This window comes from Meles meles, chromosome 4 (genome assembly GCF_922984935.1).
Source record: "Meles meles chromosome 4, mMelMel3.1 paternal haplotype, whole genome shotgun sequence".
In the NCBI taxonomy this organism is placed as follows: Eukaryota; Metazoa; Chordata; class Mammalia; order Carnivora; family Mustelidae; genus Meles; species Meles meles.
Genome location: NC_060069.1, coordinates 119,791,241 through 119,809,884, shown reverse-complemented (window position 1 = coordinate 119,809,884; position 18,644 = coordinate 119,791,241). Strand labels below are relative to the sequence as shown.

At 33.5% G+C, this 18,644-nt stretch overlaps 1 pseudogene; it reads left to right on the top strand.

Annotated features, from left to right (window-relative positions):
* Positions 1-15,597: 15,597 nt before the first annotated feature.
* LOC123940399 lies at positions 15,598-16,794 on the top strand (annotated as a pseudogene).
* The last annotated feature ends 1,850 nt before the right edge of the window (positions 16,795-18,644 follow it).

Here is an 18,644-nt window from a genome sequence, read left to right as displayed (position 1 = left end):
TCTGATTTCTTAGCAAGTTTCCAGTTTCTTATTTGATACCCACTAATTTAAACCTTATATCAGTCTACATACTATGATTTATCACCAAGTAACAAAATTCCATATAGCTCACTCATAGAAAAAAAAAAAAAGTTTGTCAGATGATATGAAAATCAGACTTCCCTGGCTTTTATAGTTTGATTTTTAAAAAATCTATAAGCATTCTGGCTTTATATACCAAATCTTGATTAGTTTGGATCATCTGCAAGGTTATTCAAATATGGGCTCTAAGCAGATTAATTTTTTATGCTGCACAATCACCTGCTCAAAAAGATATGAAAACTTGGGATGCTGGGTGGCTCAGTTGGTTAAGCAACTGCCTTGACTCAGGTCATGATCCCAGTGTCCTGGGATGGAGTCCCACATCAGGCTCCTTGCTCAGCAGGGAGCCTGCTTCTCCCTCTGCCTCTGCCTGCCACTTTGCCTGTGCTCGCTCTCTCTCTCTCTCTGACAAATAAGTAAATAAATAAAATCTTTAAAAAAAAAAAAAAAAGAAAACTTTTGCTGGCTTTTCCAAGTGGAAGCCCAAATGTTAGATCTGCAAAAGAATACCTTCACTATTCTCTGAGAAGCATTTCTTTTCAAAGGATTAGCAAAAGTAAAACTAAATAATTCTAATAAACCTGAGATATTATTAAAACTAATCTCATTTCACATTTTAAGGTCATAGCTATTTCAACAACATAAGAATCTCATAGAGTATTTGTCAGCATCTTTTCCTTCACTGGGGTGGGGGAAAGGGGAAGAATAGATACACCACAAGCACAGAAAAGCACAATCTAAGTAATTTTTTTTTCTGGTATGATTTAAGGCTGAAATACAGTCACTAAGTTGATGGAATTACTTTATATTATTTATATTACTTTATATGGAATCTGTTGTCTAATTTTGTGTATCATTAAGCTCTTACCTAGACTCTGTGAGCCTGGTACAAGATATCACAAACACAAAGGCAAAGAGAAATGTTAAAACGGATGTGGAGTTAACCAAACATCTGAATTTTTAGATTTTTGAATGCCCAATGTGAGTTTTTGCTATTTAGAAAGAATACCATTTAAAAAATATATACATTTCAGCTCAAGGAAATGAATTATGTGGCAGGGACATTTGCTATTTGTGCACATGTATGTATGCATGCCCATGCGTGTGTGCAGGCGCACGCACACACACACACACACACACACACACACACACACACACAACCAATGTTTGAATCTAAGGCAACATTAAGTTTGCCTTAAAGATAAGGAAGTGGTTTCTATAGGTTTAATACTATCCCAAATCAAAGGTAGTATTGGCATTCCAGATAAACCCCAAAGTTTCTAGTGTCTCTAGATTTTCATTTATTGACTGACCCATTAAAATATTGATTTGCAGGTGCATATTGTTAGATAAAGTTGTCATGTAGACTTGGCTTTAGTCAGGTCTTCCCAGAAATGTCAAGAATTAAATTTGCCTGCAAACCACTTAAAAACAAACAAAACAAAACAAAATTTCCAAGTAATTTCACATAAAAGTTCATCTCTAATCTATTTAATGTTACCTGAGTAAACTCTAGATTTTTTAGGTTTGTACAAATGTTTGCAAATTTCTTTATGTATGTTTATATACTTGTTATCTGACTTAAATTGTCCTTTTGGGAAATAATTTAATATGTTTCTTTGTCATTTCAAAATATATCCACTTTAAACTTTTTGGAGTATAAAATATAAACACAATGATAAAAATGAAAAACATCAATTGCCTGGATAAAATACAGAAAAGAAAACAATGCATAGTTTCTTAAAATCAATGATAAAATACCCTATTCCTGAAAGTTTTTTTCATCTACATTAGTGAGATGTTACCAATATTCACCTACACTGGACAATATGAATTTGGTCTGGTCTTGCTCATCATGCAATTTTTATATTTTATTTTATTAAAAATGTTTTTTTATAAAAACAAACACATGATCAGGTACTTACAGGAGTTAAAAGCAAGGCAAAAATATAAAGCAAGTATAATAAGCTAATAGAGGTCTGTTTTGCCTTAAAAATTCTACTCTTAATCATTGCTAAAAACCTCCTTGGGAGACATCATTAAGGAATTAAACAAACCAAGAAGGACTATTCAGTTTTATTATTAAGATAAGGAAACATGTCAGAATGTGCATAACTCAAACTTACATTTCTTTTTCTTTCTTTCTTTTTTTTTAAGATTTTATTTATTTATTTTGACAGAGGGAGAGAGATCAAAGTAGGCAGGGAGGCAAGCAGAGAGAGAGGTGGAAGCAGGCTCCCTGCTGAGCACACAGCTGGATGTAGGGCTTGATTCCTGGACCCTGGGATCATGACCTGAGCCGAAGGCAGAGGCTTAACCCATTGAGCAGCCAGGGCGTCCCTACATTTATTTTTCTGTAAAGGAAAATCTTTACTGTATTTTTCTACCTAGAGATTTTTAGAAAAAAAATCAAACCACCCCCCCAAAACAAAGAATTCTTTGACTTAATCTGCTAATATTTCAAATCATTCACCAGAAAATTTATAGAAATATTACATTTATTTGTATTTTAGCTCTCATGATAAAATACTCTTTCATATGAGGATATATACAAGTACTTTTTTTGCTGTTTTTGTTTTGGGGGCTAGTGTGAGAAAACATAAAGCATCTACCATTCCTGTCTACACACCCATGTGTTCTTATTTCATGAAAATAGTCTACTCTGCAAAGAAAATTTTACTTCAGGGCATGAGGGGGCAATAAAGGTGTATTTTTATTCTAATACCCCAATAAAGCAAATTGTATGTAATTAGATTTCAAAATGTGGTTAAACATTTATATGGCATTTATATTATATTTATATTAAACATTTATATTAAACATTTATATGGTTAAACATCAAATGTCCATGTAAACCTAATAAAATTTCATATCACAATCTTATTTACTGAAATATAGATTTAAACTCCCAAAAGGATTTTTCAACACTTAAATGTGAAAATCGTTATTAGAATATAGTAAATTATATCCATATATTATTAAACACACACACAAACTTTTCCTGAATTTCTTAGCTATCCAAGTAAACTTTTTTTATTTTTAATTCAACTTTCCAAATCACTTCTATTTAGTCTGGGGCTATACTGCTGTCATGTTTAACCAGTTGTTCACCCCTTTACCCCCCAACTCACATTAGCCCAGGCTTAAAAGTACTACAGTCACAGAATAGTATCTTTGGTGTTGTTTCCAAGCCACATAAAAGCGAGCTTTACCTTAAAGGGATTTCAGGGATCCACTCCCACATTTTGATCCATCAGCACACTTCCTTCCTTGAATCTAACTCTTTTTAATCAGTCTTTCTTGAGGATAATTTCTATTGCTTCTGCTATTTAAAAAAAAAAAAGGAAACAAATTAATATACATAAAGAGGTTTCATCAATCAAATTGATTACAGCTTCCATTTATGCCCACTAAAACTGGTAACATTGTTCCCGCAACTCCAAGATGGGCTATCAATGCTTCACTGGGGATAGAGCCTGTGTGTGAGTCTGCTTGAGTGAAGGACACACATTTTGACAATGATTATACAGTGAAGTTACCGAAACTTCTGGAACCAATGCTATTAAATATGCATTCACTTTTCCTGCAAGATTTTATGATTAAAAAAATACTGTCAATCCTTTCATCTTAAGACTCAGTATGAATCTGATGAAAATTGGCTAGAGGATGATGTGATTTATGTATCTATTTCTGGACTTAACATGAACAGTTCCTATTTCTAATACTTCAAGCGCTTTGCTTCAATTCCTTTCATTTCAAGGTTTTTGTTTTGTGTTGTTTTGTTTTATTTTTACAAAACACTCTATTAGACAGTTCTTTGCTATGCACAGATTTGTCTAAAAGTTTAGAATAAAGTTCAGACCTCTGGTACACACAGACATGATTATAATGGCAAGGAATTATCTATCCCAAATATTTAATAGTGTATCTATCTAACATAGCTACAACCGTTTCAGGCTACCACATTATTCAAATAATGTTTTAGATTCTGTTATTTCACACATAAGCACAATTAACTTCTGACAGTAAATTTTTAACTAATTACAATATATCCATTCGTGCAAGATAATTGCCATATAAATGTTTAGTAGCCAATCTGATGCCTTCATTCATAATTAATATTATAAAATTGACATTAAATGCTTCTATACCACAGACATGGGCACAGAAAATTTTGATAAACATTAAATTATTTATAAGTACACATTATAATTTGTACTATATAAAAGCATTTAAGAAGAAATAATGGACAGGTAAATGCAAGCAGGAAGCTAATTTTATATTAAAATATGTTTGTTTACTGTGTCTTAATGGACAAGCCATTATCAGCACCATGAATGACAGATATGGCCTCTAGACTAAACTATCATTTATTTAGGATAATCTTTGTCTGCATGTTTTATGTTTATAACAAATAATCTGTTGCAGTTCTTTGAATGAATAAACCTCAGAATCTTGGAAATCTAGAACCAGAGAAGACTCAACATTCTTTTGTTCAGTGCCATTATTTTATAAATAAACTAGAATGATTCTTAGTGATAGATTTAGATTAAGCATTAATCTTCATAACTGCCACTCCCAGAGTCTATTCACACTATTCAATGTTGCCATTATAAAAAAATCATTTGGTAATTAATGTCTACTATTATCAGGAATTAAGAATATTTATACTTTAATTTATGTACTAAGATTATTATTGCCCTAAATTTATAGAATTGAGCTCTAAATAATAATCTTTTACTTCTTTTTCACACTAGATAAGTTTAGACTAAATAAAACACAATTACTAGTATTATAATAAATTACATTTAAATCGTAGGGCAAATTTCAAAATAGAGTTATGTAAGAGAAAGTCTCATATTTTGGTTATGTGATTATTCTTTGATTTTCATAAGTGAAATTATTTAATCTATTTAATTGCTTGACTAGAATGCAAAATACAAAATATAAAGACAGTGTTATGCACATGTTCACAATTAATACTATATATTTATTCAGCTAAATATAATTTTGCAGTTCAAAATGAGGAGCAGTATAGTCTCAATTTCAAATATCAAGGTGATTAGTTTGATAATGAAATCTAACCTGTTGGCATCACCAAATTATTTGTTGAATTAAGTATGTAATACTTTCCTTGCAGCCAGTGCTAATTAAGTCATTGACTTGAATCCAATAAACTTTTTATTTATTTGTAATTTAGCTACTCATCTCTTTGGACCAGGTTTATACTTACTGTATATATTTATATTTAAACTTGTATGACTGTCTTAAGCATGGAGTGTCTTCCAATTACAAATGTATGAAAATAAAAGTTAGAAGTAATGCATCTCTCCTTGACTCTAGTCTTTAAATTAAATAGTGAATGTAATGAAAAATGTATTCTGGATAGCAGCATGTTTTTAATTCTTCTAAGGAGACCAAGCATATTTCAGGAAGATGCACTGAACTACAGTTGCTATAGGGTACCTTATTTCAGGGTAAGTAATCAAAAAAGAAAACTATGTCATAATATCCTGGAAAAGAAAGTGTTCATATTCATCTGAGAATAAGCAATATTATGTAATATATTGTAATGCATGTAATATGTAATGTATGTAATAATGTAATGTATGTAATATATATAATATTATGTAATGTAATTAATAATTATGTAACATATTATACTTAGAATTTTAAGTATAATATACTATACTTGTCTTTTGTTATATTACTTATTGACTACATAAGGGAAATAAATTATTTTCTTTAGGTTATAGTTCACATACTCTGTTTGCTACACTGACCACAGAAGTAGTTCAGGAAAATTAAATCATCAAAATTATGGGCCAAATAATGTCTAAAAATTGTATAGTATATGCATAATTAATCGATCTCAGGAAATTAAAGTTTAAGTAAACCCTTGGTTATGGCAAAATTATTCACTATAATACTTTGAAAGTTTGAGATTGTATTTATTGCATTACCTTTATAAACAACAAATATAGAGTTCTATAATCTAAATCATTTGAAGTATAAATTTACATATCAATTTTGTCAGTAAATCTTTAAAGATGAATTTTTTTATATTTTTACTTATTTATTTATTTTGCACGGGCAAGGTTTTTTTGTTTGTTTGTTTAATTAACATATTATTCGCCCCAAGGGTACATTTCTGTGAATCACCAGGTTTACACACTTCACAGCACTCACCATAGCACATACCCTCCCCAATGTCCATAATCCCACCACCCTCTCCCTGTCCCCCTCCCCAACCCACAACCCTCAGTTTGTTTTGTAAGATTAAGACTCAAAGATGAATTTTTAAATTTAAGAGACTTATTCATCTCCAGATTAGCACAAAGGCAATACAATTCTAATATGAGAGAATTGCATTAGAACAAAACTGGGCAGCATATACACATGATAAATGCATTGAGAAATGAAATAGTTCTATTTAACTTTAAGGAAAATATTTATACCTCAAAAAGATTCAGAATCTATTACTGTGAACTAATTTAGACAATGTACCTTCAACTTCAGAGTTAATTAAAATTTATGTTCTTTATTATACTTATGTTTATTTTCATGCTGCACATGAACACATGCACACACACCCACATTTTACTACAAAAACAAGTTGAATATCATTGGTATAGATAAACATTAGGATTCCCATAGTAATTTCAATATAGTCCCAGCTAAAATTTAATACTTGCACACTTGTCATCTACATTATCCTAATATATTAAGACTGCTACTGGTTATTGTTTTTTTAAGTCCCTATGCTTTTCTTTAATTTTCACAAATTTTTTTGAAGTTATTATTCCTTTTGTGAAAATTGAGGCTCAGATTAAGTAGCATTCAGTTGGTACTAAATGAAAAATCCCTGTGTTGAAACCAGATTTGTGTGAATATCCATGCTCTTTTAGCTGCATGTTGGGAACACTTTTTTAGACTAGCACATTGATATTTTATACTTTCCAAAAAAATAATAAATATCTGTTATACATGCCACAGCTAATGTTCGGGATATGACTGCTAGAGGTTATCAAAAATATTTCTTATCACAACTGATTATATTTATAAAGACAGTGAATACTTTAGAGGGAGTATTCTTTAAGGAGTATTATTTGCAGTCTTTAAATTCTTCTTTTTAAACAAATAATAATTGTTGTGTTGCAGATGTCCTATATTAGACGGTGAATCATAAACAAAGCTATAAATGAGCTGCATAGGAAGACAGAGACCATACTCCTGACACTGGAGGTTATTACCATATTATGAAATTAACACTGTCATGATCTGTGGTTTCCTTAATTTAGCTGTTCCATGCATCTATCTCCTCTATAATGGATGATTAATAAATTTAATTATATATTTTGATAATATAGTACTACAGTAAAATATATGGAGATCAAAACCATAATTACTTGTGAAGTAAATAATATTATAATTGATTTCTAGTATGTTATATATCCAATATTCTTTTTACTTTTTGTTGCTTGCCTATAAAATAATTGCATAATTAATAATTATAGGAGTGACAGGTTAATTTTACTTTGAGGCAATTTACATATGAATCAAATCAGCAGTAGAAAAATTCCTAATTAACTTGTAACATTACACAAATAAGATATTTGGCACTATCTCTTTCATGACCTGTAAATTTTAATGAATGACAATATTTAATTAACATTTTCTCATTTTAAAAGGAGTTTAGCAAAATGGAAAATACATACACTGCCCATGCTATAGATCTAATCCATAAAAAAACTAATTTAAATTCAAAAACAACAAATTTCCCAATACCTTTGATTACCATTTAAATGCTACGATTGCTCACACTGTCTACGGAAACTCTTTTTTAAAATTATAAATATAAAAGCACTATTTAAGCCTTAATTAAATATTAGATATTTACTCTTGTTACTTGAACTCATATTTTCCACTCTGAGAACAATAACACTTTTGTGGACAGTAAATGTTCAATAAACATTGAATGAAGGAGACATTGCTAAATTAAAATGGATGACCTACTGGAGATACAAGAGAGGAGATAGTATATTATTTGAAACTCAGGATTTTGAGATACAGTAAGCAAGACAAACCTTGGCCTATTACAGAAAACTTAGGGTAGATAATCTTAAATAATGTTTTTAAAAGTAGAAATAATATGACTATCGATTCTACTGTAGTGCTCCCAAGCTCTAGAGACACAAAATGGCTGCTCTATTTTCAGTGAAACACTGCAGTGTTTGTAAACTGTTTTATGGGAAGTATTTTAAAACTGTTTTATTTTGATCCTAATGACTTAAGAAACTCAGGATTTAACTTTTAAACACTAGGTTGCAGTTTTTTGCATGCTCATGTAATCATCTTGTGAAATAGACTGTCTAACAGTAAACATTAGAATGATGCCTATCGTCTTCAGGTCTGAACAATATAAGCTTCTTTGACAACTATCTCTGGCAACTATCAGAGGAAGATGCCAGGGAGGATGGAAAAGACTCCCCTCTCAATACTGACAGCTGGTTTTTTTTTTTTTTTTTAGATTTTATTTATTTATTTGACAGAGAGAGATCACAAGTAGACAGAGAGGCAGGCAGAGAGAGAGAGAGAGGGAAGCAGGCTCCCTGCTGAGCAGAGAGCCCGATGCGGGACTCGATCCCAGGACCCCGAGATCATGACCCGAGCCGAAGGCAGCGGCTTAACCCACTGAGCCACCCAGGCGCCCTGACAGCTGGTTTTTCACTGACATTTTCACAGTATCTCTTTAGCTACAAAATCTAGCGCAGATTCCTGAAAGGCTTTTAGCTCAGAAGAACCTAGACCTGGAAAGTGAAGCAAGAGAGCACAGTATAAAGAGGTTGTTTGCTTCCTTCTTTTTAATAATGTCTCTTTGATAAGGAACTCAATAAGCAATGATTATGATACAAAGGAGACCAGAGACATCCTGATAGAAGTGATTTTGGGGCAGAAACAGAGATGCTACAATTGCTTTACAAACTAATGTTTGGGGAGCATTTAACAAATGTTATGATGATAACAGAAAACAGACAGTAGAAATATGGCTTTATGTTTTTCTGCTATGAGGAATAATCACAAATCTAAGGGTTTTTTTTTTTTAAAGATTTTATTTATTTATTTGACAGACAGAGATCACAGGTAGGCAGAGAGGCAGGCAGAGAGAGAGGAGGAAACAGGCTCCCTGCCGAGCAGAGAGCCCGATATGGGGTTTGATCCCAGGACCCCGGGATCATGACCTGAGCTGAAGGCAGAGGCCCACTGAGCCACCCAGGCGCCCCAAATCTAAGGGTTTTAATGAAGATGTGTGTAAAACATGAAAACCTCAGAGAATGAAATGAGTTTTTGCATTTGAAGTTAGAAATTCCAATAATGAAAAGTAACTGGAGAGATGCATTGCAGGGATAGTCTTTAAAATGGTGTCAAGATTTGGGAATATCTAGGAAGTGGCTTTAATAGGAATTGAACAAAGTATATAATTTAAGGGTTCCATTTAAAAGCATAAATGCGGGGACCTGTGAGGCTCACTGGATTAAAGTCTCTGCCTTTGGCTTGGGTTGTGATCCCAGGGTCCTGGGACCGAACCCCACATCGGGCTCTCTGCTCAGCAGGGAGCCTGCTTCCACCTCTCTTTCTGCCTGCCTCTCTGCTTGTGATCTCTGTCTACCAAATAAATAAATAAAATCTTAAAAAAAAAATAAAAGCATAAATGATTGAATGTTTTGCCAAAAGACTGTAAAAATCAAATCTAGAATAGCCTTTTACATCTTTTTTTTTGAAATTTCACCAGACTCTTCTTTTTTTACGACATGCTATCATACCCATGTTATAATTTTGAATTCAAGTTTATTTAATTGAATTAGGTTAGTATTGAGCTAAAAATGTGGTTTTTGTACTTACAATGAATATAAATATTTTTATATCCACTTAGAGTTTATTTAATTGAATTAGGTTAGTATTGAGCTAGTCCTAGATCACTGTTATCTGTAACTGGAAGGAAAGCTAGACAATGAGGATTATGTTATCTTAAAGCAAAAAAACTTCTGGTAATATGCACATTAAGTATTCTCATAAATACTTAAAGAAAAGGTAGGCCTGGAATCCTAAAGCCTATAGGCATTAATACCCTTATACAAATGTTTGTGTTTTATGTCATTATATTTATTCATATATATATATATATATATATATCCTCATTGATAAGTCATGTTTCACTTTTGAACTATTTTAACTTATATATTTCCAGACACTTTTCATAGAAAGTACATTATAGAATAATTGGTTACAAAATAATTAGTGTTGAAAGTCTAATTTTATAAAGGTAATCTAAAGATATATCTATATTTACTTAATGGCATTTCCAGAAAATCCTGTTTGTCAATATAATAAAATTAAAATTAAGACCATTTATAATTGAAACTTTTCACCAAAATACTATATTAGTGATAAAATATGAAATAAATTGAATGAACTTAAATAAGAGCTTAATATGATCAACACAAAACCTTTCTAACTAAATATGTGGTATCTAAATGTGGTTTTTGTACTTACAATGAATATAAATATTTTTATATCCACTTAGAGTGGCTCATAATACATGGCTCACAATAGATCACTTTTCTTTTAAGAAATGTATTGATTTTATTAGTAATTTTTCTTTTTTCATAAAAGACAGTAACATTAAAATGTTTGAAAATAAGGTCTTATTTGTGTACCACTGCCAAGTTTATTTTCTACCTGCTATATTTCCAAAGTCAAAGCCATCATATTAAAATTTCCTCTATATGTTATAAATTTAACATATGTTGTTTATGTAGCTACAGATATTTTAACAACCTTATATCACTGAATTAAAATAAATGAAATCAATATTGTTGCCAAAAAAATAAATGTCTTACATATATAATATTTATTTATTTTTCATTACAGAAATTAAATATAGAATTTTGAAGCTTGGAAACCAGTAAATAAAATATCTGACCTAGTATCTTATAACCCTGAGAAAATTGACAAATGCTATGGAAAATTAAAAGTAAGTAGCTGATGAAGAAATAATTTACCAATGTACATCAAATCCTCAGACACTATGTATAGAAAATTTAAATACAAACCTCCATACTATAAGTTAATAAACAAGATGAGCTTTTTGATATAGATGGAATAAAAGCAGTATTTCATAACATTTCCAGCATATGAAATCCAGAAGAATATTAAGACCATGATAAGTTTACAAACCTAAAATCCCTGGGTAGCTTAGAGGCATCTACAAAGCATCTGTAGAGGAGCCTGCAGGGAACAGGGTTCATTTTTATTACGGATAATGCATCAATCAATATTCTTTACATCATCTTACAAATTACCAAAATATTTTTACAAAGATATCTTGAGAAAATCACCATCCACAGCCCTTCTATGATAACAATACAGCTTGTATTTGATGGACATCACAAAGACTTTGAAATCTCACCTTCCTCTCTTACCCACAACAAATAAGTAAACATTTAAAAATAATTCTACTGAAGTTGAAAATAAAACTACCTTATGAATCAACAATTGCACTACTAGGTATCTACCCAAAGGATACAAAAATACTGATTCTAAAGGGCACATGTACCCTTAATATTTATAGCGGCATTATCAACAATAGCAAAATTATGGAAAGAGTCCAAATGTCCATCAACTGATGAATGGATAAAGAAGATGTGGTATATGGAATATTACTCAGCCATCAAAAGAATGAAATCTTTCCATTTACAATGATGTGGATGGAGCTACAGTGTATTATGCTAAACAAAATAAGGCAGTCAAAGTTCCACTCATATGTGGAATTTAATATACAAAACAGATGAGCATAGAGGAAGGGGAAAAAAAGAGAAAGAAGCAAAAGATAAGAGACTTCTTTACTATAGAGAGAAAACTGAGGGTTGCTGAAGGGGAGGTGGGAAGGGGATGGGCTAAATATTTGATGGGTATTAAGACAGGAACTTGTGATGAGCACTGGGTATTAGACTTAAGTGATGAATCACTAAATTCTACTCCTGAAACCAGTATTATACTATATATTAACTAACTAGAATTTAAATAAAAATTTTAAAGAAAAAAAATGAAAATAATCCTATTGAGACTCTTACCCAGCTTTTCAACTTGGTGTTCCTACAGAGAGCAGCTCTAAGAACACAACATGATTTGGGAGGTCTAAACTCACAATCCTTACAAGAGTAGGGATTATAGGTCGCATCAATACATTAGCAGAACTTATAAATAAAACTGCCATTAGTTGGTTCACTTTAACAACAATTGTGAAATAGATGAAAAACAGTGAGCTATGCAAATGTTGTTTTGCAGTGGTCTCGGTCTCTCTTGTGCTCTCCCTTTCCTGCCCTTTCTGCTCTCACACCAAGCTCTGTAGGCAAATCTGCTTGCATTTTTCAGGTCCTAACTTGACCCCAGTTCTAGCACTAACTGGACCCATAACATTCACCAGTCCATTAATAATTAACAACCCACTACAAGTAACTGAGTCTTAAAAAGAAAATTCCTAAAACAGAAAACACTTGTTAATAATGTCATGAATATCAGAATTTCAGGTTAAAAAAAAAAATTCTAGGGATTAAGAAGCCAAATATCTCCAAAGTCTTCCAAGCTTACAGTTCTTTTGAAAATTTTTACTTTTACTTTTTTCCTCTCTCTTTTTTTTTTTAATTTTATTTATTTATTTGAAAGAGAGAGTGTGAGAGTGGAGAGGTCAGAGGAAGAGCAGACTTTCCGCTGAGCAGGGAGCCTGATGTGGGACTCCATTCCAGGACTCTGGGATCACGACCGGAGCCAAAGGCAGTTGCTCAACCAACTGAGCCACCCAGGTGCCCCTTACTTTTTTTTTCTTTTTTAAGAGTAACAAGAAAGTGAGATTTAAAATGGAATTGGGGTAGGGCACCTAGGATGGCTCAGTCTGTTAAGCATCCAACTTGATTTTGGCTTAGGTCATGATCTCAAGTCCTGAGAATGAGCCACAGGGCCCTGGGATTAGCAAGAAACTCCTTCTTTCCTTCTCCCTCTGCCCCTCCCCTCGTTCATGTGCTCTTTCTCTCTCTCTCAAATAAATAAATAAATCTTAAAAAAAAAAGCACATAAAATTGAATTGGGATGGAATTTTGGAGAAGTGAAAAAGTGTAAATTCTGCTTTGGAGTAGCCACAGGCTCCAAACTATAACCATACTAAATAATGCCCAAGGGAGAGGTTTGGGCGAGGAAAGTTGACAAAAGTGATCATTAAGTAGTGAGGCTAAGCAGAAAAGCCAATTAGAAAACTACTCAGAAAACCAAAAATTAGGATACCACGTATATGCTCTGGAGGAGGACTAGATGAGGCTAATTTGAAATATAATAATAAAGCAGAATAGAAAAGACCTTGGTGATCTATGAGAGGGGACCAGCAGGAATGTAGCCCATAGGAACTGTCAAGTCTTCTTTTAGGGCTATCTTTACTTCTAACCAACCATGAATGCTTTTCTATCCTGAAAAACCCACTACCACAAAAACAGTGCTTCAAATGCCTATTTATTGTCTCACCCTTGCTGTAAGTTAGAAGTCCAGGCACAGATTTCCAGGGTTTTCTGCTCCTTTTTCAGAAGGCAAAAGTAAAGAAGTCAGTTGAAAGGTGTTCTCATCTTGAAGTTCAGCTAGAAATGGATCTGCTTCCAAGCTCCAAGATTGCTGGCACAAATTTTTCCTTGTGGCTATAGATTTCATGGCAGTTTCCTTCTTCATGGCTATCAGGGGAATCATCTGCTCTCTTAGGCTTACATAACCCAACATAATTATAGAAATAACTCCCCTATTACCTTTAACTAAACAAATCAGGTGTTGTCAATCCAATCACCTTTGCCATATTCTTATGTCTAGAAACAAGTTATTTCAGAGGAGGGAACTATACAGAAATGTGGGTCACTTGTGGTCATCTTAGAATTCTGCCCACTTAAAGTTTGTGTCACTTTTCAGAGAAAAATCCATCAATACCACTCTGAAGAAGAAAGAGAAACTATTTCATAAGTCACTGTTTGGGGACGAATTATCTCCAAAATTCATATGTTGAAGTTCTAACCCCCAGTGCCTCAGAATATAGCTATATTTGGAGATAGGAAATTAAGGTAAAATCAGGTTATTTGGGTGGGCCTTAATCCAATGGTTGTGTCCTTATAGAAAGAGGAAATTTGGATACAGATACACACAGGAAAAGACTACGTAAAGATACAGAGAATATCACCTTCTACAAGCCAAGGAGAGAGGCCTCAGAAGAAACCTTGCCAACACCTTGGTTTCAGACTTATGGACTGCAGAATTATAAGAAAATAAATTTTTGTTGTCCAAGACATCTGGTCCATGGTACTTCATTATGGCAGCCCTAGCAAACTAATACAATCAGTTTCCAATGTGCCGATTTATCATATTTTATAGGAAGGCAGTTTTCCGTAGTAGCAAGTTCATGTATAATGGGGCATGATAATACATCATAGCTGACCTCTATATTGAATGTGGCTTCACTCAATTTTCTCCTAATTGGCCAGATTAAAATATTCAATAAGATACAATTGCATCATGAGTGTGTGGAAATAACTGTACCTTTAAAGACTTTTTACTGGTCAAATGTACAAATATGATCATTTAAAATGAACACAACACTTGACCCATTAATTACACATTGTTTATTTATTGAGTAGTTAAACTACTAGGCTGTTTGAGGTGCTTAGGTTATATCACATATATCATATATATAGGAAATATAACAGACAAAAGTTCCCATTGTTCTAAATCTCATAACCTAGTGAGAAGAGAGAGAAAAACCATTAAACAAATAGGTAAATTATAAAGTTTTTGGTTGGAAGGTGATAAGTGCCATGAAAAATTTTTAAAAAATTAAAAAAAAATTGGAGAATGTGGATCAGGAATTAAGACTGAAGATCTGGAAACTTTTCATGTGGATGGTGTTCAGAGCAAGACTGAAAAGTTGGTATTTGAAAACAGATTTACAAAGAGAAAGGTGGTAGCCTTCCACCATATATAAGGAAACAGTCATAGCTGTGGTCTGACATACCTGAGAAACAGCAAGAAAGTTCTTGTCCCAATGAGAATAAGTCCCAAATGAGAATAAGACTTATGGGGGATGTTGTCTGAATAAAATGGGAAGACTTCAGAAGATTTTGAACAGAGAGGTGATATATTGGGAATTGGATAAAGATTAGATTGTAGGGGAATAAGGTACTATTTGAGAGGGTTTATAGCAATGATCTAGGTGAGAGAGGGTGGTGGCTTGGAGAGCGGGAAGCAGTAGAAGTATTCAGAGGGAATATGGTCTGGATATATTTTAAAGCAATAGATAATAGCATGTTTTTTTCCTCCAAATTTATTCTCAAATAGACTAGCAAAAGTGAATGAAGATGTATGTAAAATGATACGCACTGGTCGAATCGAGTCGCAACCTCAGCCTCGCCTGCCGCCTGCCACTGCCTCTGGACCATGGACCCCCGCAAAGTGAGCAAGTTTCGGGCTTTCGTGAAAATGTGTAAGCAGGATCCGAGCGTTCTGCACACCGAGGAAGTGCGTTTCCTGTGGGAGTGGGTGGAGAGCGTGGGGGTAAAATACCACCTGCCACTCATAAAACTAAATCAGAAGACAGTATCAAGGAAGAAAAACAAGATAGTAAGAAGGCGGAGGAAAACATAAAGGCAGATGAGCCATCAAGTGAGGAAAGTGATCAAGAAATTGACAGTGAAGGTGTAATTGAACCAGATACTGATGCCCCTCAAGAAATGGGAGATGAAAATGTAGAGATAACCGAGGAAATGATGGATCAGGCAAATGATAAAAAAGTGGCTGCCATTGATGCCCTAAATGATGGTGAACTCCAGAAAGCCATTGACTTGTTCACAGATGCCATCAAACTAAATCCTCGCTTGGCCATTCTGTATGCCAAGAGAGCCAGTGTCTTCATCAAATTACAGAAGCCAAATGCTGCCATTTGAGACTGTGACAGAGCTATTGAAATAAATCCTGATTCAGCCCAGCCTTATAAGTGGCATGGGAAAGCACATAGACTTCTGGGCCATTGGGAAGAAGCAGCACATGATCTTGCCCTTGCTTGTAAACTGGATTATGATGAAGATGCTAGTGCAATGCTGAAAGAAGTTCAACTGAGGGCCCAGAAAATTGCTGAACATCAGAGAAAATATGAGCGAAAACGTGAAGAGCGAGAGATCAAAGAAAGAATAGAAATGATTAAGAAGGCTCGGGAAGAACATGAGAGAGCCCAGAGGGAGGAAGAAGCCAGAGGACAATCAGGAGCTCAGTATGGCTCTTTCCCAGGTGGCTTTCCTGGGGGAATGCCTGATAATTTTCCTAGAGGGATGCCTGGAAAGGCAGGGATGATGCCTGGAATGGCAGGAATGCCTGGGCTCAATGAAATGAATGATCATCTTAGTGATCTGGAAGTTCTTGCAGCTATGCAGGATCTAGAAGTTATGGTGGCCTTCCAGGATGTGGCCCAGAACCCAGCGAATATGTCAAAATATCAGAGCAACCCAAAGGTTATGAATCTCATCAGTAAATTGTCAGCCAAATTTGGAGGTCAAGCATAACGCCCTTCTGACAAATAAAGCCCTCGCTGAAGGAAAAGCAACTTCGATCACCTAATGGATGTCGCAATAATACAAACCAGTGTACCTCCAACCTTCTCATGAAGAAAGCTGGGGTGATGTGAAGAGAATCCCTACCCCTCCGCTCCCCCATGCAACTGAAACATTCTACAATGGTTTGCCATTAGGGTATTCATTCAGATAATGTTTCCTACTAGGAACTACAAACTTTAAACACTTTTTAAACCTTAAAAATATTTAAAAACATATTAAAAGGATGTGTTAGTCCCTAAAAAAAAAAATGATATGCACTAGATAATGTTTAGTAAAAGAAAACAACTGTAAATAGCCCAATGCCTACCAAAATATATCTATTTTTAAAGATTCTGCTAGATCAGTAAAATAAAATTGAATAGTCATTAAAAAATAAGGTAGATATGTAGATGCTAAAATGAAAATATGCACTAGGAATCTTCATAAATGAAAACTGTGGAACAGTTGTACACTATGATTTGTTTAAAAATAAAAAGACTATACAAATACAGAAGATTGTATTATGGTTAGAAGTCTCTTAAGCTAATTAACATGAGAATAGAATTAAATTTAGGAGAGGGAGAGAAGGTGTTACTTTTTATTTATTTTATATCTTTTGCTACAGTTTGAGTTCTACAAACTAGTATGTGTTAATTTGCTAATAATACTTCTTATTATATGCAATATTTTTGAAGGAACAAATTATACATAAATCTTCTCCCTGAATGAGAACCTTTGACCTTACCTTACAAATAAAGCTTATAGAGGTAAGCAGGAGACCAAGGATCATCCTAAAAATGAGTACTGATGTCAGTAACCAAACTTTAAGTCACATCACTGAAAATAAAAGTATTGGCAGTGTTAATGTTAGAAAAAGGCACTATGAAGAATAATCAGGAGCAAAAGTGAAATAAAACCAATCAATATTTGGTTTTGCTTATTCATTGTGTAAAGAAGCCTGGTGAGCTGCTACCAGCTGTAAATATAGCATATCTTTGGCTTTCACAGTTATGTAGTGGCTGCATATTAGAGCTATCTAGAATAAAATTATTTAAAGGAGTAAAGTATTTAACAGAAATTTTCCTCCATAAAGAGATGGTGCTTCTGTCACTTTTTCCCCCCTCTAGGCTTCTCCATCAGTTCCAGACTTACAGCTTTTTATTTCAGGCTGGCAATCTGCACTTGCTTTCCCTTCTGTTTTCCAAGCTACTGCTCCTTTTCTCCAAATAGGCTGTCCAGAAATTTCTGAAGGACATAATTTTCTCTTAGGTTTACAACATTCTCACTTCAGGTAACTATAGAAAGACTTATTTGCTACCTCTCAGTTTTGCTTTGCCTTTATTAAGTCCATTAATAGCACTGTCTCTGATTACTCTTTCAACAGTAAACATTAAAAAAGATGCTATGAAGGAAATAAAAATACAACTAATATGCAATCACTTTGAAATGCATAGAATCATTGAATCACTAATTTGTACACCTTAAAAAAATACTGTATGTCAACTATACTTCAAAAAAAAAAAAAAGAGAGAGAAAGGAATCCACAGAAATTTGTGACCAATTTGACCTGGTGTATCAGTTTGCTTAAAGTTCTGTACAACACCACAGATTGGGTGGCGTAAACAACAGAAATTTATTTTCTCAAAGTTCTAGAGGTTAGAAGTCTGAGATCAAGGTATAGGCAAAATTGCTTTCTTCTAAGAACCCTGAGGGAAGTAAGTATCTGTTTCAGGTCACTCTCCTTGGCTTATGAATGGCTGTCTTCTGCCTTCACATAATCTTCTTTCTTTATGTGTCTGTGTCCAGATATCTTTGTCTTCTTATAAGAGCATCACTTGTACTGGATTGTGACACATTTAATAACCTCATTTTTACTTCATTACTTCCTTAAAGACCTAT